The 24,549-nt window shown below is 42.9% G+C and overlaps 1 protein-coding gene and 1 pseudogene across 1 annotated transcript in view; both read left to right on the top strand.

Moving 5' to 3' along the window:
- The window catches only part of CDS2 (CDP-diacylglycerol synthase 2), a 56,976-nt gene that overhangs the window by 7,339 nt on the left and 25,088 nt on the right, over window positions 1-24,549 (top strand). The window lies entirely within an intron of this gene.
- On the top strand, window positions 4,061-9,361 carry LOC122215786 (annotated as a pseudogene).

Genomic DNA, 24,549 nt, shown 5'->3' on the forward strand with positions numbered 1-24,549 from the left:
TCTGTGTCCTGCTAGTCCTGGTGGTTCCAGGGGCTTAGAGGACATTCCCCAGTGCATATCCCTTAATCAGTGACTATCTCAAATCTGACTTGTCTTGTTCTAGACATTGACCCTCTTTCTGTCTCCTGTGCAAGTAGAATCCTATCTCTGAGTTGCTCCAGCTTAAAATCCATTGGTCCCTGTGTCTCTGCTCCCTCACCGCATCTAGGTCACAGGTTCTACCCACGTGTTACCCAGATTCCTTACCTGTTGCTCTTGTGCATTTCACATAATTCAGCACTATTGTGAACCCTTCTAATTGAGCTCCGTTCTTTCAGAATTTGCATGGTCGGTTCTAGTCCATCTGTCCTTTCTGTCCTCTGACAGCTCTGAAACCATCCTGTAAATTACAGGGGAAAAAAGAATTCTGGCCCCTTTTTCAGATCTCTTAAACTTGGTCCTTCATAGCCTTCTCTCTTAACTGGTCCCTCCTCTTGCTTGGTGACCCTATGGTATCAGTCTTGGCTCTTGCTGTCTCCAACCCCTGAATTGTGCTCTTTCTCTACACTCTACCTATTTAAATCTTATTTTCTCAAAATCCATTTTGGATCTTCTCCATCTCAATACTTTACCAGGCATATATTTATTGTAGAAATCACAGAAATGTATACATAGGAGAACAAAATCCATCTGTAATCCTGTAATGCAGAGAAACAACCATTGTTCAAATGCATGTTGCTACACATGGCTGTAATTGTAGTTACCATGTATGATCTGATAGCTTCCCTTTTTATGCTGTCAGAAGCATTTTCCCACATCGTTAAGGTTCATTAAGTTCTTTGTAAACAATATATCAAACTTTTTCTCATTATGAAAGAAACAGATGGAAATAAAAAGATATTCATTGTAGAAGCACCAAAAAGAAAAGAAATCACCTTCAGCCTGCCATTCAGAGATAACCAACCACTGTTGGTGTTTTGGTGTATAGCCTTTCTTTTTATACATATTGCACCTTCCTGTATTATATATACTACTGTTTTATAACTCCGTTTTACTTAAGAATATGCCGTAAACATTGTACAAGTTTTTAAACAATGAACCAGTGTCCTTTCTTTGGCTATGTGTCATTTCACTGTGTGGCTGTACCTTAACTTATCCAACCAATCAGCCTCTTAAGTTGTTTTAAGTGTTTTTGCTATTGTAAGCATGCTGCAGGAAGTACCCTTGTTAAAACAAAACAACACAAAAAACCCTTTCTGCACTTGCATAAAACCCTTTCTGCACTTAGATAAGTTCTATGTTTAGAACTGCTGATTCAAAAAGGGATGTACGTTGTCTAAGCTTTTGACACAATGTTTCCTTCCTGCAGTAAATTTGTAGCACCCTAACTTCATGAGAGTGTCTATCTTTGTGGTCTCTCCTCTCCCACAGAGACATACGGAGTATTTATTTGTTTCTTGATCTTAGAAGAGGCATTATAGCCTAGTGATTATAAGCACTGACTCCTAGTTGGACTGCTTGGTTTATAACTTGGCTCCCCCAATAATTTGACTCAGTTTTCTCATCTGGATAATGGGGCTTAGAATGGGGTTTGAGGCATTATCATGCTTTTCCCATAGGAACTGTACCTTAGAGTAACCAAATAGTTGGTTAGAAGTTTCTCTTTACAGGCCCCCCCCCCCCCCCCCCCCCCCCCCCCCCGGTGGCTCAGTTAAGCCTCCGACTTGGCTCAGGTCATGATCTCATTGCTTTGTGAGTTGAAGCCCTGTGTCAGGCTCTGTGCTGACAGCTCAGAGCCTGGAGCCTGCTTCAGATTCTGTCTTCCTCTCTCTGTGCCCCTTCCCTGTTGGCACGTGCTCTCTCTCTCAAAAATAAATAAGCATTAAAAAAAAAAAGTTTCTTTTTATTGGATAAATAAATGGAAAAGGAGTTATAGAATATTAATATATTCAACTCCCCATTGAATTGATAGAATGAGACCATAACCATCAATGCTGCTACCATGACAGAGACAGCCAGACATTGTGGATCTCCTGATGGAAGTACACAGTACTACTGATGGAGGAATCTTGTCCAAAAATCATACCTGAGCCTGATCAAGACTTTAGTTCTAAGTGCTAGTTGACAGGAAATTCAAAGGACAGGAGAACACGTTGAAAAACACCACTGGACAAATGACCTGGTTACTTTAAAAAATACATGGCAAGAGACATCTTGACCCACTTAAAAAAAGGGTGTGTGTGTGTGAGCAATAGATACGATAAAACCTACAGATTAAAAGACTTAAGGCATGTTAATGCCTTAATTGGATCCTGATTTAATGAAACTGCTATGAAAAGAAAAGAATTGAAAATTTTGTGTAAATATGAATATTGGAGATTTAATATAAAGGAATTATGAATTTTTATAGGTATGATAATGGTATAGTGATATTTAAAAGTCCCTAATGAAAACACTAACTATAAAAGAAACAATCTATAAATAGAGCTACCTTAAAATTAAGAACTTCTGTTTATTAAACTAAATGAAAAGGAAGTCTACAGATGAGAAGATATTTATAAAAAAGATACTTGACACAAGACTCATATCCAGAATCTATATAAATAATTTCTACAAAACGAACATGTAAAAAAGACAACTCAGTTTTAAAAAGGCTCTTTAGACGGTCAATAAATATATGAAAATGTGCCCAACATCATTAGCCACAATGAGATTTCCACTGCACACCCACCAGCATGGCTGGGATTAAGAAGACTGATAATACTAAGGGACGGCACGTACGTGGAGTTCATATACTGTTTGGGATAGTATAAACTGGTACAATTACTCTGGGAAACTGTTTGGCAGATATTTACTAATGCCTATTTTATACACAAATCTTACGACCTAGGATAGATCCTAGGTGATTACCTGATAGAAATCTGTATATAATGTTCACTAAAAGATAAGTTCTAGAATATCGAAAGCAGTGTTCTTGGTAGTAGCCCCAGCCTGCAAACCACCCAAATTGGGAATAATGCTGCCATAAACATGGGTGTACAAATATCTGTTGGGATCTCTGCTTTCAGTTATTTTGGGCAGAGACTGCAAAGTGGAATTGCCGGATCATATTGTAATTCTGTGTTTAATATTTTTAGGAACCGCCACATTGGTGTATTCTTGTATTTTAGGGATTTCTGTTTTAATTTCCAATAATGGCAAATATTGATGCATATAACCTACATAGAGAACTATTGAGGTCCTCAGTAATTAAGAGTGTAAAGAGGTCTTGAGAATTAAAAAAAAAAAAGCAAAAAAAAATCAAGAACTGCGGGTTTAATGAACTGCATTATTACTCACCAAGGAAGAGAAGGATTGAAGCAGTCTTTGCTAGTGGATGTAGGTGAGGTGGGTGACATTCTCCTTTGCCCTCCAGTGTCCCAGTTTGGAGGATACGTTATATGGTCACCCTAATGACGGGATCCATTATTAGGTGGATGGTCAAACTGGGCAACCCACTCACCTTTGCCTGGTGTTGTAGCGGAGCTTCCTAAACTGGCCAGCTTTCATCTTCTTGTGGACCGTGCTTTAGGATGAAAAAACTACAGAATGTAGCTACATTACATTCCTGGTTGTTACATTAAAAATTTCTTTGTATGATGCTGTAAGACATCATGTCATTTTTTTTTTCTAAAGGAAAACCTCTTATATATTCATAAAGCATATGTTGCCAGTGCGACTCTCAAAATTCCAGTAATTCTGGAGACTGTACATTCCTTTTGAATTTTGACTAATGACTTGAAATTTATCTAATGATTCTGACCTCCTCCCAGTGTTATTTGGAATGTAACTTGAACATTTCCCCATGCATTGTTTTGTTTCCTACTTCAGCTCAGGTCATGATCTTGCAGTTCATGGGTTTGAGCCCCACGTTCGGCTCTGTGCTGACAGTTCAGAGCCTGGAGCCTCCTTTGGATTCTGTGTCTCCCTCTCTCTCTCTCTCTCTGCCCCTCTCCCGCTTGTGCGCGCGCTCTCTCTCAAGAATAAATAAACATTAAAAATATTTTTTTAAATGCCAAATGGATTTTTGAGACATAAATATACATTTGTTTCTTACATAAACATTGACTGAAAACCTCATGTTGAAGATCATGTGCATTGTTTGAAGTTTGCATATTAACAATCTGTGCCTATGTTCCCAGGCAAACACGAACTGGGGAGGGTTCGCAGGGTGTGCTTACTTGATACAGTCTCTTCTTCCGGCCTGCAGAACACCTCACTTCCTCCCAAGACAGGCGGCACCAAGCCCATCCAGTTGCTAGTCCTTCTACGCAGCCCAGAGTTCCGTGTCACCATTTGATGTCCAATGGTCTCACTGGGTCTGGTGACTACGAACTAAAGGTTATCTTCCATCCCTCTCTTCTTCAAGGACAGCTGGGACAGGAGGAAGGAGGCAGGATAATCCAAATAAGTTTTCCCATTTGGACAAGGAGAGGATGAGGAGGACACATAGCAATGTCTTGGCTCACCTCTCTCCAGACTGGGAATTTGTCTGAGACTCTGTTGTGCTTAGATGGGGCCTGTTGCGCGATAGACTTCATTTTAGGTTGAGCGGTTAGGGAGTGGGACCTCCTAAATGCCATCCACCATCCCATATGTCAGATCTCAACCCAGAACCCTCCAGGGTGGTGGAGGGCAGAGGGCTTCTACTTTCTCTGCAGCCTTCCTGAAGTGTATACTCTTGTCTACACTTTGTTTCATTTCCTCCATCTTTGTTCTTCAGTTTACTTTGTTATCCAGAAATTTGTTAAAATCTCACATCCATGGATGGTCCCAGTCCCCTACTATTTCTGCCTAAAAGGCCATGGTTTTATTCCTTACTGTGCTTAATGACATTCATTGCAGTGGGATATTGAGGTCAAAAGGCATGTGCTCTGTCTGCTTTTACCAACAGGAAGTTTTCAGTTTTGAGAGACTGAGTTGATCTTACATTAGAAGCAGGCTGTTGCAACCCTTTGTTGTTCTGTGTTGGGGGTGAAGGATAAAAATGGTTGCTCTTGACTGATGACACCTGTGAATTCCGGGCTTCTGCTCTTGACATTAAGAAGGGCAAGAGCTGACGAGCGACCCTAGGAAGGGCCTGTGTTTGACTGGAGTTGGCTGGTGGAGGAGATGAGACTGGGCAGGGGACCAAGGAAGAGTCAGGAGAGAGGTGTGCTACCAGATCCTGAAAGAACAAGTTTTTGAGAAAAAAGAAACACAGCTTTTCAAGTAGATCAAGTAGAATGAGTAGTAGACAAGGTTTTACCTTGCCACCATTGTTTCCCACAATGGTCCAAAAATCCTTTCATGGAAGATGGTATCTCAGAAGGTGATGGGGCCTAAATTTTTCTGAACTGCAAACTTGTATACATGTATACAAATATAAAAGCTTTATACGTGGCCCATTTAATGGATTTTGTTAAACTTTTATAATATTTATTAGCTTCTATCATCTTATGAAATAACCAATACTGTGTGTGTTTATAACCTATTTCTTTAAGCATTACCACAAAGTCTCTGGCTTCTGTACCAAAAAGTAGTTGCTGCCCTGTTAAGCTACACGTGACTGAAAACCAAAAATGATAGTGGCTTAAACAAGACAGAAGTATAGATACACTTCTTCCTCACACAACAGAAGTCTGGAGGTGGGCATTCCAGCAGCTTCACAGTGTCAAGGATTCAGGTTTCTTCTCATCTTGCTGTTTACCATCATGAGTCGGGTGACTTCCACCCCTGGTACAGGATGGCTGCTGGAATTCCAGCCATCACATTCATATTCCAAGAGGAAGAAGGGAAGGAGAGAGTCCTTTCCTGTAAGGACTCTTTCTAGGAAATGCACTATTTCTGCATCTATCCCATTGGCCAGAACTCTCACATGTCCTTGTCTGGCTGCAAGGGAAACTGGGAAACGCCCCCTCTTGGTGGTTGTGTGCTTGACTAAACCTTGGGGTTCCTATTACAATGGAAGGAAAGGAGAATGGATGTTGGGACAAACGGAGAACTGTGAGCACTTCCATGGGCCTGAAGATGCCTATGAAAAATTGGCATAGCAGTGAAGAAGCAAAGCTGTGGGAGGACGAAGGTAGAGAGTAGAAAAGTCCAGTTTTGGTGGCTCAGGGTCTCCTCTGGTGGTGGTAGACAGCCAAGTCACTGACAGCCAGACAAGGAGAAAAGAGGGGCTGTTTCACAGGTGTGGGAATGGGAAAGAAGGGCCAGGGGATCAAGCACAAGGAGCTGCCTGCTGCTTAGTGGGAGAACCGTCCAGGCACAGGCCTTGGGTATTTATTGGTGAGTGGTCCATAAATGTCTGGCAAACAAGAGTAATATCCAGAAAACTCCCTGCATCCCAGTAGTTCCCAACTATGTCCAGCAACATTTTTTCTAAAGGTAGAGGAAAAAAAACAGGCTCTCAGTTTCATATCCCTCCTCTAATTTATATCTTGTGATCTCTCTCTAGGGCAGAGCAGTAAATGTTACCTAAAATGACAATCTTCTTGTTCTTTTTTTAAGTTATCTCTCTCCTCAACGTGAGGCTTGACCTCACGACCCCAGATCAAGAGTTGCATGCTCTACCGACTGAGCCAGCCAGGTGCCCCTAAAATGATGATCTTAATTCTTATGAAATTGTACCTGTTCAAGATAGCCAGCGGTGGTGCTGCTTTAACAAGATGGTTTCAGATAAAAATGATTATCGCACATGTAGCCTCTTTCCACCATTGCAGCGGAAATGTATGTTCCCTAGATGTTGGAACAGTCAATTGCTGGAAATCCTGGCAGGGCTGTCTTGCTACCTGAATGGCCTAACAAGCATGCCATGGTTAGGGTCTTAGTGCGACATGGCAGTTTTCTTTGGAGAAATGAATCAGTTACTAATAAGTTCAGTCTTCAAAATAATAATAGTCTTCTAAATAAGAGGTCATTGGTGGAAAAATAATCAGTTGAGAAAGGGTCCCATTATGTCGCATGTGTAAGCAGGCTCAGGGGGACTGACCAGCCAGCCTGCATTCTGATTGCCTCTAGCCAGTTTTTTTCCAGGGGCTTACCTCCGAAGGCATAAATCATGAATCTTTTCTGTTCCCTTCCACTGTAGGTGTATAGTGTCCCATCCTACTCTGAGTATGAGGGTAGTTGTAGAAGCCCAAGGACCTTCTTCACTGGCTAGTTTAAATAGAATCTCCCACTACAATCTGCTCTGTGCTGTGTTGAGACTGATGTCTGTCATCTCCTATAGTGTTGGGCGAACAAGAGCCACATGGGCTTTGTTTTCTTACAGGGATGTCAGCCAGACTCTCAGTTTTCCAGAACAGTTGCCATTTCTATCTTCTGTCTGTTCCATAGAGTTCTCTGTACAGAGAATTTTCAGTTTTCACATAGTGGTCTGCTGAAAACACGCCATGGCAGAGTAGCTATTTTGAGCACTTCTGACAAAGGGCCATTTCTTCCAGAGATATTCGCCTTTCCTAGAGGCTTTTTATCAGACAGGTGGCATCTCATCGTTCTGCTTGAGGGTCTTGCTTGAGTCCTAGGAGAAATGATTAGACATCCTGTTTCCTGGATCTCAGGAAGAATTATCTGGAGTGTTGGGTTTGGCATTCTAACACAACTCTTACATTTCTCATTGGTCTTAAAGTATCTAAAATAGGAGCTCTCTGTCTTCTCTGCACTGGGCACAGCTCTCCTGCCACAGCCCCTCGTCCCCTGAAAATGTACACCTGGGCAGAGTTTGTCTCCACCCCTTCTTTGTCAGGAGCACTTCTCAGCTGTTGAGCAGCGGTGTTAAAACCACTGTAAGTTGAGAGCCTTATCAGCTTTGGCAGTCCCATGCCTTACTTATTCCCAGCCACATCTTCCAAACCAGTGCCATTTCAAGGGACGTCCACACAGTAGCCAAGTTCATTGGGGCTGGGGCTGCCGCAGGAGGGGTGGCTGGCTCTGGGGCTGGAATTGGGACAGTGTTTGGTACTTCCATCGTTGGTTATGTCAGGAACCCTTCTCTGAAGCAACAGCTCTTCTGTGTCGTCCTGGGCTTTGCCTTCTTGGAGGCCATGGGGCTCTTTTTCCTGACAGTGGCCTTTCTCACCTCCTTTGCCATGTGAAGTAGCCGTCTCCACCTCCCATAGATCTTTCTCCTGAGTCTCATCTGCCCTGTATGTTCCTTTTCCTATACCTCCCCAGGCAGCCTGTGGAAAGTGGTTGGCTCAGGGTTTGACAGAAGAAAGACAAATAAATACTGTATTAATAAGATTTAAAAAAAAATGTCCAAAGTACGAGAATGAGCCACTATTTGAAGTTGAAAACAAAGACTTTTAGTGTCCAGGGGACCAAAAAGGGGATGGGAAACCAGGATGGTTTGAGATTTTTCAGGGCTCCCCTTTTTTCCAGGGAAATTTGGCCTGGGATGTCCATCTTCATTCATCACAGATCTCTCTTAGCTTTGATGAGTTCAGTATAGGTGATGTGTTGTGGAAGCTGACCTCAGGGGCTGGTTGTTTTGGTTACTTTTGAAGAATCTTATGTTGCCTCCTATGATCATCTGTGTGGGATTCTAGGGCTCGCTCATCATTCTGAAGTGTTCAGCACTGCCTGGGCGGGGGTGGAGGAAAGTCTTGTGGGGTGGTGACATTTGAGCTGGAGGAGCAGGAATGTGTCTGGAAAGATGCACCAAGAATGAGTCAGGGGTCCCAATGGGAAGGCCTTGAGGGCCAGACCAGAGAGTTTAGGGGGAAGCCAGTAGAGATGTCAGCACAGAGGAATTGAGAGGCTTAGATGTATCCATTTAGTACTTTTTTTAAATTACGGAAGCAATACTTGTTTGGTGGAAAATGTGGAGGTGATGAGAAAGTATTAAAAAATTTAAATTACCTTTAATTTTACTACCCAGAATGTAGCTGCTGCTAACATTTTTATCACGTCCTGCTAATCTTTTTTCTATGGCTGCTTGGTGTTTTTCCCTATTTTTGTTAAGTAGATCATATAAATTGTTTCTTCTTATAATGGTGTGATGCACATCCTCATGTAAATGATACATTTCTCCAGATACTCATTTTGGATATATTTCTCATCAAGGAATGGCTAGATCAGAGGAGATGTGAATCATTTAAAGGCTCTTAATACGTCTTTCCAAATTGCCTTTCAGAAAGGTGGTACTAATCTATATTTGTGTGAGCCCTATGTGAGTGTACTGGTTTTCTCCAAGCCTCGTTCACAGTGAATATTCTCTTTATCTATTTATTCACCCTGATGTGAGAAGATGGCTTCTATGGCCATTTTCTTTTTTATGTCATTGATTATTAGTGAGGTTAAATAAGTATACAGGTTATTTGTATTTGGCAAATTGTCTCTCCTGATTTTTTTCTGTTGGCATGGCCGTATTATAAGAGTTTTTTTTTTTTTTTTTAATAGTTAAGGGAGCTGAAAGAGCCAAAGTGATATTGTTCCTAAAGGATTTTTTTTTTTTACAATGATGATTTGTTTTTCATAGACACGGTGCAGTGATCACCTGGCAGGTATTTGAGGGCCAGGGGGCGCTGTTCAGTAGGGTTGTGATGTTATTATACGGCCTGACTGATCATGCAGCCACCAGCTGGCCACTTGTATGTATATCTAAAGGCAGGCTTCCTGGATTATAAGTATTGGTTGCAGGATGCCTGGGTGGCTCAGTTGGTTAAGTGTCTGATTCTTGATTTCAGCTCAGGTCATGATCTCACAGTTCGTGGAATCAAGCCCTGCGTCCGGCTCTGTACTGACAGCATGGAGCCTGCTTGGGACTCTCTCTCTCCCACTCTCTCTGCCCCTCCCCTGCTCACACACACGTACTCTCTCTCCCTCTCAAAATAAAAAAAAAAAAAAAAAAAAAAAAAGTATTGACTCCGATTTTACAGGGATGAGCTAAAAGGCCTGAAATTCAGTGAGAATTTGAACCCAGGGAGGCTGAATCTGAGTTCCATGCACTTTGTTTTGCCATTCTGCCTTCCTGGCTTCCTGGTCTCCCCAGTCATTTTCTTCCGTCGTTTGGCCAAATTGGCCCTAACACAGGAAGACCTGTGAGTGTCTCAGCGTTGGCCAACAGGGCCCCATGGGGGTGGGAGAGTACTTGCCTCACTCTGCAACAGTCTTGGAGAGAGGAAGTGGGGGCAGTGGCCCCAGAGTTCCTTGGGGCCTGCATGCTGGAAGCAGGGGCATCTCAGCACAGGCCCTGCAGGCTGCAAGGAGGCTCGAGCAATGTGAAGCACGCGTGGCATAGAGCCCTCATCCCCTGATGCCCACCTCAGCCCCAGCTCCTCTGTGGCACCCTCTCTATTCCTGCACCCCATTTCTTCATCTTCCTTCCTTCTCCAGTCTCCTATGGAGATTGTTCAAATTCTGGGTAGGTGCTGTCTCATCAGCAAAGAAAGTCTCTGGAGTTGGACTCCTTGTCTTAGATTTGTGCAGGTCCCATGAGATTCAGTAAAGGCACAGCTCTCCTGCCGACTTGGTCATAAGCTCCTTGGTTGCTGTCAGACTTAGCTGTCCCTAGCACATATGGTTGTCAGAAGGTGGAGTGGTGTTAAGTCAGCTGTGAAGATTAGCAACTGGCCAGGCAGTGAGAACCAGGGCTCTGGATGCAGGAAGAATTTGTTGAGCGTAGTGACTAGAGTTGTTGTAGAGCAAAAAGAAAATATTGGCATGTCAGGATTTATTTCTAATACTGAAGTGCCACATTATGTTAACATGACGTGTACCCCTTTTAGGAGTAGCTTGACTTCTGGCGCCATATTTGATTTTATTTTTTGCTAGTTGTGATCCACTGAACTGATTTTAAGACCCAGTAAGTTTCAATCCACAGTCTGAAAAACACCTACCTTATTTTATCTCCTCAATACCCCTGAGACAAGAATTGTTTCTTTCTTATAGGTGAAAAAGCTGAGGCCCAGAAGGTGACGTTATTTCTTCTAAGATCACACAGCATATACTGGTTCCCCCTTTCCCCATGCCTCTGAGATCTCTTCTTGAGATAGACTTGTTTCTTTGGAAAGTCGGTTGCAGCCTTTTTGTTTTTGTCTAGTTTATCACTCCCTCTTACTTGTGTTTACAGGATTGATATTCATTATTAATGTAGCCTTAGTGAATTCCAGTATTCTTAAGTACCGCAAATGTTTTTGTGAATATGAATGGTATACATTTGCTCACTGTTTTGGAGGTTGTGTGGTTTGGAGGCTGTCATGGCTTTCATCCTCTGCCTCCCCCTAATAGAATGAAACTCTGCTGGTGTATAGATAGCATGCAGGTATGACAGATGAATTGGACTAGGTGTAGACAGCTCCTCCCTGTCACCTGCCACAAAGCACTGTGCTGACCTGCATTTCCTTCTCTCTGTGTAGAAGCCTACAGATAGATAATTCTTCTCACCCCATGTCTCCCTCAGGCTGCAGGAAGCCTACCTGCAGGGCCTAAGTGTCATGTGGTCCTGTCATTCTCAAGCCTTTCTGATTGAGAGATTATTGCTCCCAGCCACGACCTCTTGGAGTAAATGCTCTGAGAGCAGCAGGGGCTGGTGTCTAACAGCGCGTGCCTGGAAGTCCTTGATTGGGCACTGAGCCTGAGGACCCTCTTGAGCTGTGAATTACTCACGCCCTGTGTCCATTCTCAGGTCAGGCCTAGTTCTAAGAACCTGGGCCATCTGAGTTCTCCATCCTTGATAGAGTTCTCTGGGAGAGAGGCAGCTTGGAAACTCTCTCAAGACAGGTCTGCAGCTAGCCAGTGGCCTGATAATGAGGGAGGATACTCTGGGATTCAAACTTAAGCACGAAGCACAGGGTCTGTACTATTGGGGCAGGCGGCATCTTTATTCACTAGCCCCTGAGTCCTGCCCAGCCAAAAGAACAGTAGAGATTTCAGGTGTTGAAAACAACATAGCTGGCCCAAAAATGGAGTCACTTTTGCTAAGCATTACATCACCAAACTGAAACTTAGTTTTGGCTCTGGCAGAAATGGAATCTTAAACCAGTCAGAACTCATCTGATAGCACCGGTTAGGTAATCTGCCTTATAGACCCCTGTTGTCCCCTAAAGGAAAACGATCTCACAGTAACCAATCTGCTTGGGCCTAGCGGGACTTCCTTATTCCTACTCCCTTCTGCCTATAAAAGTCTTTCATTTTGTACAGCTAGTCAGAGCTCCTTTCTGTCTTCTAGAGGGATGCCGCCCTATTCAAGAATCATTCAAAAAAGCCAATGAGAGCTTTAAAATTTACTCAGCTGAATTTTTTTTTTTTTTTTTTTTTTAACGAAGGAAACCTAGAATGATGCCCTGTTAAATAAGTGTCCTCGTTGCAGAAGTGCATAATAATCTTTGGGTAGAAGATTTACAATCCTGAACATAAAAAGCCATTTTTTGTTGATGAAGTAGGTACATTTTGGTTATTGAGAAGTTTCACTGTGGATTCGCAGATTTCTCCTTAATGCCAGATTACTGAGGTGTTAGAGTTTTTTCATCAAACCTCAACTGTCAGCTGAGACAGAATTGGGTGGGCACAAGAGCCAGCCTGTCCACAGTGCAGAGACTGGAGTGGCCGTCACAGCTGTACCTGTTGCAAAGATGGTGAGTGATTTTCTTGGTTGTTGCATCTGTCTGGGGCAACAACCAGTTGGACAGGGGCTTAGCTTCTAGAAGCCCGAGCTGCAGGAAGCCGGTATTTCCCTTTTGCAAGATTGCTGGACAGGAAAGCAGTCAGTAGCTGCTGGAGATTATTTTCTCATTCTCCTACCACCTTTATTCTCTTGGATGTTTGATGCCTCATCCTTAGGACATTCTTAAAAATTTCCCATTCCTTCTACTTAGGGAATGTGCAAATCTGGGGGAACACAGTGAGACGGGACCATTTCGTGCAGAGCGGCTGGTTATGTGAGAAGTTATGCTTGCTGTTTTAACCTACAGAGTCAGAAACGGAGAACTGTTTAATTGTTCCTTAACTTGTCATCTTCCCACTCTTCCTCCCTTTCTGAAGAAACCTGTGCTGGGGACCTCAGATATATCAGACAGTGTTGTAGGCCATGGGGATGTAGCAGTGAATAACCAATGTCCCTTCTTTTTTTTTTTTTTTTTTTTTTTTATGTTTATTTTAACTTTTGTTTTTTGGGGGGGAGAGTGAATGGGGGAAGGGTAGAGAGAGAGGGAGACAGGATTTGAAGCAGGCTCTGTGCTGAGAGCAGAGAGCCCTATGAAAGGCTCGAACCCATGAACCATGAGATCGTGACCTGAGCTGAAGTCGGAGGCTTAACCGATTGAGCCCCCCAGGCGCCCCCCAAAGTCCCTTCTACCTGGAGTTTGTGCTCCAGCGGAGGCAGACAAATGTGTAATAATTTCAGGTGGTAGTAGTGTTATGAAGAACAAAGTGGGTGTTTTTTTAATAGGAGGGTAGCATTTTGAAGTGTTAGTGTTGGAAGGGCCCTTCCACTAATTAGTCCGATCAGCTCAAAGGACAAATGTGTTCTTACTCTTCCTGGAGCATTTCCCATTGTTCAAGGGAAATGTGCACAGACCTACCTTTTGTAGGGCAGGTCTGAACCATTCAGGACCCTAAAAGGTTTTACTCTGCCCACTTATTCATTATTCCTGGCAACATTATGACTGTCTGGAAATATAGCTCATTGCCACCCTGGGTTTTATGGGCGTCCCCTGGGGCCTTCCAGTCATTTTAACCTTTGGGAAGGGTGAAAATGCAACCCTTTTAGTCACCAGTTGGATTTGTAGCGCTGTAGCTCTAGGGTGGTCTTCCCCAAAGAAATGCTGGACTGCCATGATTCTAGGCTTTGTAGATAAAGATTGATGAATTTGATTAAAATTCAGTGAGTTTTTAAAAAAACACTTATGTAGCTTTTACCAAATTCAAGGCAAGGAGCATTCAAGATAAAGATGAATAGTGCAGTCCTGATTTTTGAGGAGTTCGAAATCAAATCAGATTATGGAAAGTTCCCTCTTGACATAAATACACTTGGGCAACAAATGGTGTGAGAGAGGTGTAAGTAACATCCTGTGGGAACTTTATTTGTAGGAGATAAAGCTGGTGGGAAGGATGGGCTGTTTATTTCCTGGGGCTCTTCTAACAAATTACCACGAACTGGGTGATCTGAAACAACAGAAGTTTATTCTCTCACTTCTGGAGGCCAGCAGGCTGAAATGAAAGTGTTGGCCGGCCTGCACCCCTTTCAGATCTGGGGGGGATCCTGTGCCTTGCCTCTGCCCTGCTTCTGGTGACTATTGGCGTTCCTTGGCTTTTGGCCACATTGCCCCTCCTCTCTCAGATTTTTCTCTGCCCCCCCTCTTAAAAGGGTACAAGTGACTGCATTTAGGGGCCAGAATACACCTCCTTTCAAGATCCTTAATTCAGTCACGCCGTTTGCCATATGAGGGAATATTTACTCTTCTGCAACGTAAGGTAATATCCACAGGTTCCTAGGAAGTCAATTTATATTGAGGGAGGGAGCATTTTTTTATTCCTACTACAGATGAGAATCAGGGAAGACCTTCCTGGAGTCTCGGTGGCTTCTAAGATGGGATTTAAGGGCTGAGCAGGGAGGAGAAAAGGCAAGGAGCGAGGGAAAGAAGGAAGAGTGGGATGTAATCAGGGCCAAAGTGTAGTTAGTTGTGTTTGGTGGGAGCATGTGGTGTGTGCAGTGTGGAGGCCCCGGAAAGGGAGGCAGTTGGTCTTTAATTCACTAGGCAAAGATGAGTGGAGGCGGGGTGTGATCAGAACTGTGCTTCATGAATATTAATCTGGGAGTGTGTGCAGAATAAATTAGAGAAAGGAGGAATTGGTGGAGAAAGCAATTGAGAGACCAGCATAGTAGAGAGAGGTTGACGTGCAGACTTCAGCAAGGGTACTAGCAGTGGGAATGGGAATAAGGGAAGACCCTGTAAGTGAGAAGGTCACACGGTTTGAGAACTGATGAGGTGAAGGGTGGGTGGGGGTTGTTACACAACAACAGTTCAACTAAGTGAATTTTAAAGACTGAATTGGCTTTTCTTAAATGATTCATGAATCAGGCAGCATCCCATCTAGCAAATAGAGGGGAGCTCTGAGGAGTTGTATAGAATGGAAGGTTTTTTTTGGGAAGGGGTGCGGGGGAGAAAGTTACTAGCTAAAGAAAAGGATTGTTCCAGGCAAGTGGGGAGAAGCTGAAGGTCTTCTCATGCAGATTACTTTTCTTCATTTGGGGGATGAAGAGGGCCATGTGGCATACTTACTGCCACTGACCAGAACTTCCTGACTGCACAGTTAAGACTACATTTCTGGGGGAGGTTGAAACTGCAATTAGATTAGGTATTAAGCTCTGGTATGGGAACTTGGTGTAAGTGACACCATTTGGGGTCTGTAGTTTTCACCAGGGGGTTGGAGACAGTGATGAGGATGTGCTTCCCATGGAGTACATCTCAGGTTGATTAGGGTATTGAAGGAAGACAGAAGAGCTTGTGTGGGTTGGAAAGGAGGTGATAAGTTTGGACCTATTGAGTTTGGGGTGCTGGTCAGACATGAAGGCTGAAGTGTAGTGCTGTAGCTTGGGGGAGGGGACACAACTAGTGTTATGGAGGATGAGTCCATAGAAGAGAGGCTGATGGCAGTGGAGTGATCATTAAGGATATGGTGTAGAAATACAACCCGCATTTAGGAAGTGTGGGGAGGAAGAACAGAAAAGGTGTGATCGGAGGGGAAGAAAACTAAGATGGTTTTAGTTATAAATGCAGGAAGCTGCTCAAATTTGATTAAAATGGAAAAAGGAATCCATTGGCTCATGTAAACTTAAAGACCAAGGGAATTCTAGCTTCAGGTCTAATTTAATCTGGGGTCTCAGATGTCACCAAGCCTTGGTTGCTGTCTTTCACATTACTTTTGTTTTGAGGCTTCACATGATTGCAAGATTTCCCAGCAGATGGAAGTCCCATGGACAGAGTCATGCCTTCTTCCTTGGGGCTCCAGAAGAAGTACAGGAAATCACTGTGATTAGTTTGTGTGCCCAGTGAAAAACATACAAACCATGACCCGAACATATTTATCAATATTATCAAAACATACTGGCTCTTGAATGAGATCATTTTGTCAGTAGACTAATGGTTTAAGGCATGTACAGTGGTAAGTAGTAGGAATTTGAGAATTGCTGGTAGGGATGGATGATTATTTTGTCCAAACCAGGGTTCTCTTTGTATTGAGCCAACAATTATTAGATTTCCAATATTGTTTTTCCCTCTCTGGGGCTAATTGTTGGGTATCTCCGGTCACTTTTCCCAAATTATCGTTTGGGAGAACATCCTTTTGGAACATGACAGAGGTTAGGCCATTAGTTTCCTTGAGAACAGTGTTTTTGGTGGAAATACCAGCAAGGTGTTTAATTTGGCCTTCAGGGAGTGAATCTGGAATGCACGGTAATCTTAACAGTAGCCAGAGCAATCAGCAGAAGTATGGCATCTGATAAATATTGGACATAGGAACCATACTTGATTTTGTCCCCATTGCAGGTAGGGACACCTAGTTATTTCCGTAACATTCCAAAGTCACGAGTTACCCCAAAGGCATAGCAACTATCAATATAAACATTTACTGTTTTACCTTGGGCTAAGGCATAAGCTCAAGTAAGGGTTTATAACTCTGCCCTTTGGGCTAAAGTAGCTAAAGGTGAAGGCGCTGTTTCAGTGGCTTCAGAAGGAGTCGCACTAGCATTCCCAGCACAGGATTTACCATTTTCACCCTATAAGTAAGAACTATCAGCGAGCCATGAAAAATTTGCATCGGTTAGAGGAGTTTCCTGTAAATTTCACGGAAATCAAAAGGTAAATCTGTCAGTGTTAAGCAGTCATGAGGAGTTTCATCTGAATGCAAAATGTAGTTTTGGAATGGAACTGGAGTTTGAGCAAACCGAAAAAAAAAAAAAAAAAGAGAGACTTTATGTCTCTTTAAGGCCAAAGTGGTTTTTTTTTTTGTATTTTTTAAAAGATATTATTATTTTTAAGTAATTGCTACACCTAGTGTGGGGCTTGAACACAACCCCGAGATCAAGAGCCACATGCTCCACCGACTGAGCCAGCCAGGTGCCCCTAAGGCCAAAAGTTTGAACAGGTGAATGCTGTCTCCTGTGAAGAGGTTTGAGAAAGGGAGCAGAGAAGCAAGTCATGTACATGTTGTAACCAACCAGAGCTTGCAGAAAACTTTATATCTTCCAAATCAGTTTTTAAGGTTTGTAAAAAGTTAAGAAGGATTATCTGTATAACCCTGGAGCATTACTGTCCAGGTATAGTACTGTTCTTCCCAAATGAAAACAAGAAGATACTGGCTGTCCTTATCAACTGGAGACTAAAAATGCACTGTATAGAACAGTTATAGTAAAGAATTTGCTTTCAGTGTAAACAGATGTCAGTGTGTGGGGGTTAGGAACAACAGGGCACCGAGGGATAATGTTGTTATTTATTGCTCTGAGGTCCTGGACTAACCTCCATTCTTGGCTACTGGGTCTTCTCACAGATAAAATTGGGGTATCACAGGGACTAGTGCAGGGGATAATAAGGCCCTGAGTCCATGGTGCCGTATTATGGGCTTGATGCCTTAAAGGGTTTCTCTTTTTAATATACTTTTGGGGAGAGGTGTCGAGGGATCTGTTTGAATATTGATGGGAGGTGCACTGTGAATTTTGCCAGTATCAGTTGAGGAATCTGCCCATAAAGGAATCTATCCCTACTGATCCAATAGGGATAAGTGCTCAGCGTTCCCAGACTCCTTTATAGTGACATTAGGGATGGAGCAAATAAAAGATGTTGAAGGGTCATTTAATTCACCTGGTTGGCAATTTGTTTTTAAGTTTATTTATTTTTAAAGAGAGAGAGTATGAGAGGGTGAGAGGCGGAGAGAGAGAGAGAGAGAGAGACAGACAGACAGACAGACAGACACCCAGGCAGGCTCCATGCTATCAGTGCAGACCCCAATGTGGGGCTCAGTCCCACAGACCATGAGATCATGACCTGAGTTGAAATCAAGAGTCAGTTCCTTAACCTACTGAGCCACATAGATGCCTCGTGGTGATTTTGATTCTAGAATTATTTTTCTTTTGGGAGAAATTCTGGCATGATACTTTCCTAAGAAATCTTGGCCTAGTAAATGAATGGGGTAGAGAAATTAAGGAAAAAAGGATGGGAATCTCAAAGGGCCTAAACGGGAACAGGTGCAGAGACAGGGACCTGTTGAGGTTTATGAGAGACCCCCACTATTTGAACTGTTTTCATGCTGTGAGACAGGACCTACTTTATAGCAGTGCTGTTGAGCCCCGAGAATGCAGCTCTGGGGTCACTAAGACAAAGAGATTCATTCTTAGTCTGGAGAGTGGTTTTTCCAAGCTGATTAAGAGGGAGAACTGGGGGGGGGGGGGGGAAAGAGGGAGGACTGGGAGGAGCCCCTGTAGGTCCTCAGAGCCCCGTCACTGGGAATTAAGAAGACATTGGAAAAGCTGGCTAGAGGGCTGAAGGCTTCTGAAATGCTTACATTTGTAACGATCTTTTTTCCAGTGCCCTGGCCCTTTGCAGTGATAGCAGAAAGCCAGGGGGTTTTGGTCTGTTAGGCCCTTCATTTGCCAGAGTAGAAAATTGAGACGGGGCGCCTGGGTGGCTCAGTCGGTTAAACATCCAGCTTCAGCTCAGGTCATGATCTCACACTTTGTGAGTTTGAGCCCCGCGTCTGGCTCTGTGCTGACAGCTCAGAGCCTGGAGCCTGCTTCAGATTCTCTGTCTCCCTCTCTCTCTCTGCCCCTCCCCTGCTCATGCTCTGTCTCTCTCTGTCTCAAAAAGAAATAAAAACATTAAAAAAAAGAAAATTGATAAAATTAGTGGTTATTTTTTTTTAAATTTTTTTAACGTTTATTTATTTTTGAGACAGAGAGAGACAGAGCATGAATGGGGGAGGGGCAGAGAGAGAGGGAGACACAGAATTGGAAGCAGGCTCCAGGCTCTGAGCCATCAGCCCAGAGCCCGACGCGGGGCTCGAACTCACAGACTGCGAGATCGTGACCTGAGCTGAAGTCGGACGCTTAACCGACTGAGCCACCCAGGCGCCCCTAGTGGTTATTCTTTGAGGTGACTCCTCTAGCGTGTGAGAGAGCTGGTTTGCCAAGCTAGCTAATTCTGGAGTGGACACAATTTCCCATTTCATGCTGGTCCTTTAACTAAAAGATCTCAGTAAACAGAGTTAAACTACACAGGTGGATTCAGCCTCTAAAGGAAGACCAGAATCTTCTTTATAGACAAGCTGATTATAATGGTCATGAATAGGTTCATCAGGCTTTTGTGTGCAAGCCTGAGTTTTGTTCCTCAATCAGCAGGCTTGGAAAAAGCTACTGTAATTTCCCAGTGAAGATTTCCAGTGACTGTTCTAGCATCTTGCCAAAAGTTAGGGGTTTATTTCTCTAAATCCTTTAGGATGTTCTCATGGGGTTAGTTTCATCCCACATTAGGCCTGGTTCTCACCAACAAGCACATGGCCTGACTGATACAAATCTGAGAAAGCAGGGTGGTAAGTTGGAGTAACTATGTTAAATTCTCTAGCAAACATGGGTCCTGAGTCACTTTAGGAAACTCTAACTCTGGCTTGCAGTTTGGCCTTGGTCCAGGCAGCATAAGAAATCTGGGGTTTATTCAGATCTTCAGAAGACTTAACTTTAAATTTTAATCTTTTTTAATGTTTGTTTATTTTTGAGAGACAGAGTGTGAGTGAGAGAGGGGCAGAGAGAGGGGAAGACACAGAATTCTAAGGAGGCTCCAGGCTCTGAGCTGTTAGCACAGAGCCCCATGTGGGGCTTGAACTCACCAAGGGTAAGATCATGACCTGAGCCAAAGTCAGGCACTCAACCAACTGAGCCACCCAGGTGCCCTGTTTTCTAAATTTTAATTTTTTTAATGTTTATTTATTTTTGAGAGAGAGAGAGACAGAGACAGAGTATAAGCATGGGAAGGGCAGCAAGGGGAAAACACAGAATCCAAAGCAAGAAGACCTAACTTTAAAGAAGCAGGTTTTATTAGGTTCAGGAAAGGAGAGAGTGGGGAGAAGTTCAGAGGAAAAGGGAAGTTCAGTAAAAGGGTTAGTATGGGAGGGGGGTGATATAGAGAAGGTAGGGACTGAACATAAGACACATCCTGAGACACAAAAGACAGGAAGGGAAAAAGGAAGCCACAGAAGCCCTTCCCCTCCACCCCCTTTGCTTTCTTCCACTAGTCTAGAAATTGTATTTTGCAGAGCAGCAATTTGGGACTCCTGGTAATGTTTGGAAGCTTCAAAATCCCAAAAGCCTATTCAGTTTTGACAATTTTAGAGCCATGGCTATCCAATTCAGTTTTGAGAAAGTAAGCTTAGGGAGATTGAAAGATGATGGCCATTGAAGTTCTAAATTACTTTTAAGTTGGTCCATTTAGTTAGAAAAAGAAGCCTCAGAAATCATTTTGACTTCTTTAGATGATTTGGTTGCCTCAGTTAATTTAGAAATAGTGTTTTTGCAGAAAGGCAAACTTAGAATCTTGAAAATGTTTGGAGATCTCAAGAATCTTGAAAATGCTTGGGGGATGCCAATTAAAATAGGCATCCCAGGGTGCCTGGGTAGCTCAGTCGATTAAGCATCCCACTCTTGATCTCAGCTCCAGTCTTGACCTCAGAGTCATGAGTTCAAGCCCCATGTTAGGCTCTGTGCTGGGTATGAAGCCTACTTAAAAATAAAAATAAAATAAAATAAAATAAAATAAAATAAGCATCCCATTGAGTTCTGTCTCTAAGGAGCCACCGTTTTCTTCTTTTTTTAATATCTGAATATCTTTTTTAAAAGATTTTTAAATTTTATTTTATTTTTTTAATTTACATCCAAGTTAGCATATAGTGCAACAGTGATTTCAAGAGTAGATTCCTTAATGTCCCTTACCCATTTAGCCCACCCCCCGTCCCACAACCCCTCCAGTAACCCTCTGTTCTCCATATTTAAGAGTTTCTTCTGTTTTGTCCCCCTCCCTGTTTTTATATTACTTTTGCTTCCCTTCCCTTATGTTCATCTGTTTTGTCTCTTAAAGTCCTCATATGAGTGAAGTCATATGATATTTGTCTTTCTCTGACTAATTTCGCTTAGCATAATGCCCTCTAGTTCCATCCACGTAGTTGCAAATGGCAAGATTTCATTCTTTTTGATTGCCGAGTAATACTCCATTGTGTGTATATGTATGTGTGTGTGTGTGTGTATATATGTATGTGTATACACACACACACACACACACACACACCACATCTTCTTTATCCATTCATCCATCAATGGACATTTGGGCTCTTTCCATACTTTGGTTATTGTTGATAGTGCTGCTATAAACATGGGGGTTCATGTGCCCCTTCGAAACAGCACACTTGTATCTCTTGGATAAATAACTAGTAGTGCAATGGCTGGGTCGTAGGGTAGTTATATTTTCAGTTTTTTTGAGGAACCTTCATATTGTTTTCCAGAGTGGTTGTATCAGTTTGCATTCCCACCAGCAGTGCAAAAGAGATCCTCTTTCTCCACATCCTTGCCAACATCTGTTGTTGCCTGAGTTGTTAATGTTAGCATTTTGACAGGTGTGAGTTGGTATCTCGTTGTTTTGATTTGTATTTCCCTGATGATGAGTGATGTTGAGCATTTTTTCATGTTCCGGTTGGCCATCTGGATGTCTTCCTTGGAGAAGTGTCTATTCATGTCTTTTGCCCATTTCTTCACTGGATTATTTGTTTTTTGCATGTTGAGTCTGATAAGTTCTTTATAGATTTTGGATACTAACCCTTTATCTGATAGGTCGTTTGCAAAGATCTTTTCCCATTCTGTCGGTGGCCTTTTAGTTTTGCTGATTGTTTCCTTTGCTGTGCAGAAGCTTTTTATCTTGATGAGTTCACTTTTGCTTTTCTTTCCCTTGTCTCCAGAGACGTGTTGAGTAAGAAGTTGCTGTGGCCAAGATCAAAGAGGTTTTTGCCTGCTTTCTCCTCGAGGATTTTGATAGCTTCTTGTCTTACTTTTAGGTCTTTCATCCATTTGGGGTTTATTTTTGTGTATAAGAAAGTGGTCCAGGTTCATTTTTCTGCATGTTGCTGTCCAGTTTTCCCAGCACCACTTGCTGAAGAGACTGTCTTTATTCCATTGGATATTCTTTCCTGCTTTGTCAAAGATTAGTTGGCCATATGTTTGTGGGTCCATTTCTGGGTTCTCTATTCTGTTCCATTGATCTGAGTGTCTGTTTTTGTGCCAGGGAGCCACAGTTTTCTAGTTTAATTCAAGAAAAACGAGTTTGGGGAGATTGGAAGTTCCTCATAGTGGCCATTGGTGCCCTAAATTACTTCCCATTAAGTCAGTCCATTTGGTTATAAATGTGCATATGCAGGGACCATAGTTTTTAAATATGAAACTCACTGGGGTCCCAGAAAGGGGGCACCCTCAAAGCATTTTGATGACTGGAATCCCATTTCTTAGAGGTTTTTCTCTAGAGCACAGAAAAAAATTCCTAAAAGCACAGTTTCAACAGGAACAGCTTTGTTCCAGAAGGAATCAGACCAGAGGCCAGCACAGTTCCAACAAGAAGTCTGACTCTGAAAAGGAGTCAGACTGAAGGCCAAAAGAGTATTCTCATAAGAAACAGGCCTTAAAACTGATCTCAAATAAAGCCTGGAGAGCTTGGACACAAAGTGGAGCTTGAAATCTAGGAAAAACTTACCTTCACACTCCAGAGTCAGCAAGAGAGCAGCGAGCCCCTTTGGCTCTGTGGGTACCGGCATCTTCTACCCACCAGCCTTGGAGTTTTGGGGGATCTTTTCTGGATCCCACTTCTTACCACCAAGTAATGTTAACATTAAAAATAAAAGTCATTTTACCAGTAGAAATGGGTTTACTTGGGAATAACAGAGACATGCAGTCAGACATAAGCAAGCTACTGGCAAAACCACAGACAAGTCCACAGAACAAACCAGAGGAATGGTCTCTTATAGAGGAGATGGAGGGAAGGTTGGAAGGCTGTTACAAACAAAAAGGCCATTGGAGTAAACTGGGGATTCAAAATATGGTGGCTTTTCATTGACTGAGTTGGGACTTTTTCTCATTGGCTGGGCTGTTGCCGGGGAGGAAGAGAACCTTTTTTCCTCCTGCTGAGGTAGTAAAGTAGTAGTGATTTGACTTGCTGACTTGCAAAGTAGTCTCTTCTTTATTGGGTCTGCCCTTGACCAGGAGTGGTAGCGCATGAGAGCTTCTCCTGGCCTCCTGACTTCCTTGTGAACAAGGTTTCCTTTCATTAGTTTTCGCAAACTGATAGGCATCTTAGAAAGATCCCTGGCTCTGAGTGACTGCTGAGATATGAAGGATAGATTTGAGATCTGTTTTGGCTGTGGAGTCAGCAGGATTTGGGTTCATTGTCTTTCAGTTGCAAATAATCATGAAATTCATTAGCTTAAATCATTCTCTGTCCTCGCTTCTCTGTGCCTTTCAGGTGTATGGTTATCCCAAGGCTCTCACGGAGATGCAAGCCAGTGCTGGTAGCACCTGATTTCCTTTTTCCTGAGGCTAGGGAGGGAAAGAAAGCTCAAGTGGCTCTCCATGGTCTTCTTACCAGATTCTGGAGCTATAATTCGACTGTACCATCTGAGGCCAAGTGCCCACTCTAATAAAATAGCCATGGCTTAGGCTGGGGGTAAAAATGCCTCTTCAGGAACCTGTCACTGTGAAAAGGGGGGGGTGCAATTAAAATAATTAGCTTGTACAGGCTACTGTGTGCCATCGAGGAGGACTGGAATGGATTTTCAGAGGGAGCCAACTGCTGTGTCCAGTACTAGGGGAGGCTGAGGAGAGAGAAATTAAGCATGACTCCCAAGTTTCTGGCTTATGCAGGATACAGATTGTGGTGTCATCAACTTGTCAGCAAGGTGAGGCCTCAGGATCAACAGTTTTGAGGACAACATCTGTAGTTCTGTTCAGCTAGTTACGTTTGAGATGCTTATGAGAACTTTTTGGTGGAAATGCCATGAAGTATTTGGAAACAATAGTTGGGTCTGGCAGTGGGAGAGGGGTTGAGGTTGGCAATATAAATGTCAGAATGTTTGGCATGGAATTAGTAATTAAAGCTAAGGGGTTGGGTGGTAATATTTAGGGAGAGAATGTAATGGGTCTAGAATTGGACCAGAATTGGTCCAACATTTAGAGGTCATGTGGAGGGAAAATAGCACAGAGACTGAGAAAGAGCAGCCAGTCAGATGGAATGAGAACCCAGAAGGTAATGATCGTGGAAGCTAAGAGAGAAATGTTTCAAGGAGGAAATGGTCAACTAGATCTAATATTTAATATTGCCAAGAGGTACAGCAAGATTAATACTGGAAAGTCCATCCAATTTGGCAGCATAGAAGCTATTTACTTCATGTGTTAGAAATTGAGGCCGTGTTGCTTTTCTCTGCTGAGGTACTGGATATCTCAACGTCACTTGCAGTTCAGCGGTGACCTTTTTTTTTTTTAATTTAATTTAATTAAAAAAACTTTTTTTTTTTTTGGGGGGGCGCCTGGGT

Source organism: Panthera leo, chromosome A3 (genome assembly GCF_018350215.1).
Source record: "Panthera leo isolate Ple1 chromosome A3, P.leo_Ple1_pat1.1, whole genome shotgun sequence".
In the NCBI taxonomy this organism is placed as follows: domain Eukaryota; kingdom Metazoa; phylum Chordata; class Mammalia; order Carnivora; family Felidae; genus Panthera; species Panthera leo.